Source organism: Schistocerca gregaria, unplaced genomic scaffold, assembly GCF_023897955.1.
Source record: "Schistocerca gregaria isolate iqSchGreg1 unplaced genomic scaffold, iqSchGreg1.2 ptg000944l, whole genome shotgun sequence".
Lineage (NCBI taxonomy): Eukaryota > Metazoa > Arthropoda > Insecta > Orthoptera > Acrididae > Schistocerca > Schistocerca gregaria.
Window position 1 is genome coordinate 1 of NW_026062297.1, and position 5,000 is coordinate 5,000.

At 58.0% G+C, this 5,000-nt stretch overlaps 3 non-coding genes across 3 annotated transcripts in view; all 3 read left to right on the plus strand.

Annotated features, from left to right (window-relative positions):
- The first annotated feature begins 835 nt into the window (after positions 1-835).
- LOC126325776 (small subunit ribosomal RNA) lies at positions 836-2,728 on the plus strand. The gene has a single exon (XR_007560368.1). It is a non-coding gene; the product is annotated as a small subunit ribosomal RNA (ribosomal RNA).
- A 366-nt stretch (positions 2,729-3,094) lies between these two features.
- Positions 3,095-3,249, plus strand: LOC126325771 (5.8S ribosomal RNA). Its single transcript, XR_007560363.1, has one exon. It is a non-coding gene; the product is annotated as a 5.8S ribosomal RNA (ribosomal RNA).
- A 188-nt stretch (positions 3,250-3,437) lies between these two features.
- LOC126325795 (large subunit ribosomal RNA) overlaps positions 3,438-5,000 on the plus strand; it is a 4,221-nt gene continuing 2,658 nt past the window's right edge. Inside the window, exon 1 of the ribosomal RNA XR_007560386.1 lies at positions 3,438-5,000. This exon is cut by the window's right edge and continues 2,658 nt beyond it. This is a non-coding gene — a ribosomal RNA (large subunit ribosomal RNA).

Here is a 5,000-nt window from a genome sequence, read left to right on the forward strand (position 1 = left end):
ACACAGATCGCGTGTTGGCCCATGTGGGTATGAAGCGATACGCGGCGGTGGCTTGGTGGGACTGTTCCCGGCCGGTGAAGGGGGGCCGCCCGGCGTGTTGGCCGCGCGCTGCGTGGGCGCACGCGCAACAGGCGGCTGGTGGGGGGCGCCGAGTGGCAGGAGCGCCAGCCGACGGGCTCGGCAGGCGGCGCAGCTACGCTGCGGCGCACCCTGCACGCGGCGCCTGGCGGCCAAAGTTGGTTCAGCCGAGCCCGGTGCGAAGCGCGGTGGACATCTGCAGTGTGCTGGTCTGATTGAGGACTGTGTGCGTTGAGGATGCGCCGCCGCCTGGCACTCGGCGCCGCGACGCCGTCTGCTGCTCGGTCGCCCCAGCGGTTCTCGCAGGTGGTTTGTATCGCAGTTGTGCGGACGTGTTGGCGCGTGCGCTGTGCTGGGAGAGTTCGCTTCTGCACCCAAGTGGGGCTTTGCCCTTGTGTGGCGCTGGCGTTGGAGCTGCCGGTCACCATAGGTGGCGCGTGTTGTCTCCCGCCGGCAATGCCACGACAGCACGCTCCCGGGCCTCTGTCGGCAGCGGCAAGCTCAGTTGGGAGCAAGGGTGTTCGCACTAAAACCGTCTACTCGCCTAACTCCGGGCGATTGCGCCTCTCTCGAAACCGACCAAGTACCTAGGACGGCGCTGCGCGCCGCCGGGACCTGAGAGGGTTTCGAGGTGTATCGTGCAGGGGAGCTCGGCCTCCTCCTGTTTGCAGAATAATTGAGCGGACGCTTGCGTGTTCGCGCGGGCCCCCGGGACACACTCCCGGGCGGCCGGCTGCTCAGCTCTAGTTGACGCAGCTCCCTGGTTGATCCTGCCAGTAGTCATATGCTTGTCTCAAAGATTAAGCCATGCATGTCTCAGTACAAGCCGCATTAAGGTGAAACCGCGAATGGCTCATTAAATCAGTTATGGTTCCTTAGATCGTACCCACGTTACTTGGATAACTGTGGTAATTCTAGAGCTAATACATGCAAACAGAGTCCCGACCAGAGATGGAAGGGACGCTTTTATTAGATCAAAACCAATCGGATTGGCTTGTCTGGTCCGTTTGCCTTGGTGACTCTGAATAACTTTGGGCTGATCGCACGGTCCTCGTACCGGCGACGCATCTTTCAAATGTCTGCCTTATCAACTGTCGATGGTAGGTTCTGCGCCTACCATGGTTGTAACGGGTAACGGGGAATCAGGGTTCGATTCCGGAGAGGGAGCCTGAGAAACGGCTACCACATCCAAGGAAGGCAGCAGGCGCGCAAATTACCCACTCCCGGCACGGGGAGGTAGTGACGAAAAATAACGATACGGGACTCATCCGAGGCCCCGTAATCGGAATGAGTACACTTTAAATCCTTTAACGAGTATCTATTGGAGGGCAAGTCTGGTGCCAGCAGCCGCGGTAATTCCAGCTCCAATAGCGTATATTAAAGTTGTTGCGGTTAAAAAGCTCGTAGTTGGATTTGTGTCCCACGCTGTTGGTTCACCGCCCGTCGGTGTTTAACTGGCATGTATCGTGGGACGTCCTGCCGGTGGGGCGAGCCGAAGGGGTGCTTTCGCGTCCCGAGGCGGACCCCGTTTAAATCCTACCAGGGTGCTCTTTGTTGAGTGTCTCGGTGGGCCGGCACGTTTACTTTGAACAAATTAGAGTGCTTAAAGCAGGCAAGCCCGCCTGAATACTGTGTGCATGGAATAATGGAATAGGACCTCGGTTCTATTTTGTTGGTTTTCGGAACCCGAGGTAATGATTAATAGGGACAGGCGGGGGCATTCGTATTGCGACGTTAGAGGTGAAATTCTTGGATCGTCGCAAGACGAACAGAAGCGAAAGCATTTGCCAAGTATGTTTTCATTAATCAAGAACGAAAGTTAGAGGTTCGAAGGCGATCAGATACCGCCCTAGTTCTAACCATAAACGATGCCAGCCAGCGATCCGCCGCAGTTCCTCCGATGACTCGGCGGGCAGCCTCCGGGAAACCAAAGCTTTTGGGTTCCGGGGGAAGTATGGTTGCAAAGCTGAAACTTAAAGGAATTGACGGAAGGGCACCACCAGGAGTGGAGCCTGCGGCTTAATTTGACTCAACACGGGAAACCTCACCAGGCCCGGACACCGGAAGGATTGACAGATTGATAGCTCTTTCTTGATTCGGTGGGTGGTGGTGCATGGCCGTTCTTAGTTGGTGGAGCGATTTGTCTGGTTAATTCCGATAACGAACGAGACTCTAGCCTGCTAACTAGTCGCGTGACATCCTTCGTGCTGTCAGCGATTACTTTTCTTCTTAGAGGGACAGGCGGCTTCTAGCCGCACGAGATTGAGCAATAACAGGTCTGTGATGCCCTTAGATGTTCTGGGCCGCACGCGCGCTACACTGAAGGAATCAGCGTGTCTTCCTAGGCCGAAAGGTCGGGGTAACCCGCTGAACCTCCTTCGTGCTAGGGATTGGGGCTTGCAATTGTTCCCCATGAACGAGGAATTCCCAGTAAGCGCGAGTCATAAGCTCGCGTTGATTACGTCCCTGCCCTTTGTACACACCGCCCGTCGCTACTACCGATTGAATGATTTAGTGAGGTCTTCGGACTGGTACGCGGCATCGACTCTGTCGTTGCCGATGCTACCGGAAAGATGACCAAACTTGATCATTTAGAGGAAGTAAAAGTCGTAACAAGGTTTCCGTAGGTGAACCTGCGGAAGGATCATTACCGACTAGACTGCATGTCTTTCGATGTGCGTGCGTGTCGTGTCGCGCAACACGCTACCTGTACGGCAGTGGCCGTGCGCCGCGTGCGGAACCACGCGTGCCTCTCAAAACTAGCGGAAGTGTTGTTGTTGTGTGGTACGAGCGCTGAAGCTCTGGAGCGGCTGGCCTGCGGTACCTGGCGCCTGGCGCCGGTTTTGAATGACGTTCGCCCGAGTGCCTGTCCGCTCCGGTGTGGAGCCGTACGACGCCCATCGGCTGTGAGGCCGTTGGACACAAAAAAAATAGTGGAACAGGGGCCGTCAGACGCCTCAGTCCCGCAAATGCTACTGTCTTGAAAGAGACAGTGGGAGACTGAAAAGGAAAAGATCACCCAGGACGGTGGATCACTCGGCTCGTGGGTCGATGAAGAACGCAGCAAATTGCGCGTCGACATGTGAACTGCAGGACACATGAACATCGACGTTTCGAACGCACATTGCGGTCCATGGATTCCGTTCCCGGGCCACGTCTGGCTGAGGGTCGGCTACGTATACTGAAGCGCGCGGCGTTTGTCCCGCTTCGGAGACGTGGGAGTGTCGTGGTCGCCTGTGTGGCCGGCCGCGTCTCCTTAAACGTGCGATGCGCGCCCGTCGCCTGGCGGTTCGCATACCGGTACTTTCTCGGTAGCGTGCACAGCCGGCTGGCGGTGTGGCGTGCGACACCTCGTACAACGACCTCAGAGCAGGCGAGACTACCCGCTGAATTTAAGCATATTACTAAGCGGAGGAAAAGAAACTAACAAGGATTCCCCCAGTAGCGGCGAGCGAACAGGGAAGAGTCCAGCACCGAACCCCGCAGGCTGCCGCCTGTCGTGGCATGTGGTGTTTGGGAGGGTCCACTACCCCGACGCCTCGCGCCGAGCCCAAGTCCAACTTGAATGAGGCCACGGCCCGTAGAGGGTGCCAGGCCCGTAGCGGCCGGTGCGAGCGTCGGCGGGACCTCTCCTTCGAGTCGGGTTGCTTGAGAGTGCAGCTCCAAGTGGGTGGTAAACTCCATCTGAGACTAAATATGACCACTTTTTTTTTTTTTTGTTTTTTTTTTTTTTTTTTTTTACACTAGATCGCGTGTTGAGAGTTCAAAAGTACGTGAAACCGTTCTGGGGTAAACGTGAGAAGTCCGAAAGGTCGAACGGGTGAGATTCACGCCCCATCCGGCCACTGGCCCCGCCCTCGGCAGATGGGGCCGGCCGCCCGCGCGGAGCAATCCGCGGCGGGGTCGTGTCCGGTTGCCTTTCCACTCGCCGCGGGGTGGGGCCGTTCCGGTGTGCGGTGGGCCGCACTTCTCCCCTAGTAGGACGTCGCGACCCGCTGGGTGCCGGCCTACGGCCCGGGTGCGCAGCCTGTCCTTCCGCGGGCCTCGGTTCGCGTCTGTTGGGCAGAGCCCCGGTGTCCTGGCTGGCTGCTCGGCGGTATATCTGGAGGAGTCGATTCGCCCCTTTGGGCGCTCGGGCTCCCGGCAAGCGCGCGCGGTTCTTCCCGGATGACGGACCTACCTGGCCCGGCCCCGGACCCGCGCCGCTGTTGGCTCGGGATGCTCTCGGGCGGAATAATCGCTCCCGTCAGCGGCGCTTCAGCTTTGGACAATTTCACGACCCGTCTTGAAACACGGACCAAGGAGTCTAACATGTGCGCGAGTCATTGGGCTGTACGAAACCTAAAGGCGTAATGAAAGTGAAGGTCTCGCCTTGCGCGGGCCGAGGGAGGATGGGGCTTCCCCGCCCTTCACGGGGCGGCGGCCTCCGCACTCCCGGGGCGTCTCGTCCTCATTGCGAGGTGAGGCGCACCTAGAGCGTACACGTTGGGACCCGAAAGATGGTGAACTATGCCTGGCCAGGACGAAGTCAGGGGAAACCCTGATGGAGGTCCGTAGCGATTCTGACGTGCAAATCGATCGTCGGAGCTGGGTATAGGGGCGAAAGACTAATCGAACCATCTAGTAGCTGGTTCCCTCCGAAGTTTCCCTCAGGATAGCTGGTGCTCGTACGAGTCTCATCCGGTAAAGCGAATGATTAGAGGCCTTGGGGCCGAAACGACCTCAACCTATTCTCAAACTTTAAATGGGTGAGATCTCCGGCTTGCTTGATATGCTGAAGCCGCGAGCAAACGACTCGGATCAGAGTGCCAAGTGGGCCACTTTTGGTAAGCAGAACTGGCGCTGTGGGATGAACCAAACGCCGAGTTAAGGCGCCCGAATCGACGCTCATGGGAAACCATGAAAGGCGTTGGTTGCTTAAG